Source organism: Penaeus monodon, chromosome 4, assembly GCF_015228065.2.
Source record: "Penaeus monodon isolate SGIC_2016 chromosome 4, NSTDA_Pmon_1, whole genome shotgun sequence".
NCBI lineage: Eukaryota > Metazoa > Arthropoda > Malacostraca > Decapoda > Penaeidae > Penaeus > Penaeus monodon.
In genome coordinates this window covers 37,414,824-37,417,323 of record NC_051389.1, presented here as the reverse complement: position 1 = coordinate 37,417,323, position 2,500 = coordinate 37,414,824, and positions in this window count along the sequence as shown.

The window sequence follows — 2,500 nt, the reverse complement described above, 5'->3', positions numbered from 1 at the left end:
AGAGAAGAAAAACAGAAAAGGAAGGGAAAAGATAAACGTATAAGAATAAATTATTATTAAAATATAAAATTAAAATATATAAAAATAAAATATATAGGATAAAATATATTATTAATATTATATATATAAATTAATATATATAATTAGAATCTTAAATATAATATATAATAATATGGGTAATATATAATATATAAAATATAAAATTAGATATATATAGTAATAAAGAATATCAAAATTTATAATAAGATATAAAATATATTATATAGAATAATATAAATAATATAATAATATATTATAATATAATAATAAGGATATAATACATATCATATATAATTGTCTATTATTTTAATCTATTAATAATATATTTTTATATATTATTATATATATATTTTTATAATATTTATTATTTAAAATAAAAAATTTAAAATATATTCCTATAATATTATATAATTAAATATATATATATATATATATATATATATATCTTTAATTTTTTATATTTATATATTATTAATATATAGTATAATTTTTAATATAATTATATAATAATATAATTATATATATATTTTATATCTTTTTTTTTATAATTTATATATAATATATTTTATCATTATATAATTATTTTAATTTTATATGTAATATATATATTTTTAAAACTATATATTATATAATTTTAATAAATATTTCACACCACCACAACCACCCAAAAATAATTTTATAAACTTATTTTATATATTATATATATATATATATTTAAACTATATATAATTAAAATTTAAATTATATAATCTATAGATATATTATTATATAAAATATATATAATATTAATATTCAATAATAATTAAAATATAATTATAAATTTTCATAAAAATTTTATATTAATTCTTTTGATATATAAATAATTTATATACATTATATTATATATGTATTATTATTATATTATTATTTTAGTATAATATAAATTATATTTATTATATATAAAAAATATAATATATATATATTTTGATATTTTTCATTTATTATATATTAATATATCATATTATATAATTAAAATATATTAACTTATTTGATTCTATATATATTTAAAATTATTTTAAAATATATTTATTATTATATTATATATATACATATATATATATTAAATTTTATTATAATTTTATTGTGGGGTTTTTTAAATTTCCAATCTTTTGAATATAAATATTATAATCACTTTTATATATATTATATTAATCTAATATATATTTATATATAATATAAAAAAAGGGGGGGGGGGGGGGGGGAAAAAAAAAAAAAAAATAATATTATTATGTTTTATATATTATAGATATATTTATATATACTATATATATAATAGGGATATATATAAATGATATATAAAATAGATAATATATAAAATAAGAGATATATAAAAAAATTTTATATATAATATATATAATATATTATGTTATATAAATATATGTATATTAATATATACATATATATAATATATATATATATATATATATATATATATATATATATATATATATATATATTATATATATATAATATATATGTATATATTATATATAATATGTATATATATTATATATATATATTTATATATTATATTATATATTATACATTATATTTTAATATATTATTATATTATATATTATATATATATATATATATATATATATAATATATATTTATATCATATATTATATTTTATATATATTATATTATATGTATATATATATATATATATATATATATATATATATATATATATATATATATATATTATATATATCTCAGCAAGTGATTTTCCTACGTAGCAGCTACGAACATCATATTTATTTATTCCATACGTTTCGAAGTTACTAACTTCATCTTCAGTGCTAAAAATAGATAAAAAAGAACCATAAACTTAAGCAAATTAGCAAAATACAAACAAGGAGTAAAAAGTTGGCTCTTAAGCTATATAGGCAGTAAGGGGGGAGGGGGAAGTTGTTAAAGCAAACTATGGTTAAAACAAGTGAAACATGGTAAAAGTAAAACAACGTAATTAGTAACTTATCAAAAAATAACTATAAACATGGTAGAAGTTTAAAAAAGCAAGCTATAAAATAAACAAAAATTCAAAGTAACCTAAAACAAAATACGTAAATCCATTGTTAAAGACTTACATAGAAAAATAATCAATATTAGCACTAATCACAATTCGTGGGTGCAGATAATTGGAGGTTGGTGTGGGCAGTCGAGGTCGGTAGACCAAGTGTGTCCTTGCTGTCTTGCTTGCTTGCTTGAGATTTGCGAAGTTCTGGCTTCGCCTGGGCCTTTCACTTATGGCCCGGCCTGTGTCAGCTTTTTATGGCTGTCTCATTTGTTTGTCTGACACTCGGTGCTTACCGTGGCGGTGGGATTGCCAGCAGGCGCTCCTGTAGCCGTGGTGTAAGCATCTCACATAATCTCTCTACCAGCACGACGGCTGTGTTCTGCGGGCTTTGTCTTAGGA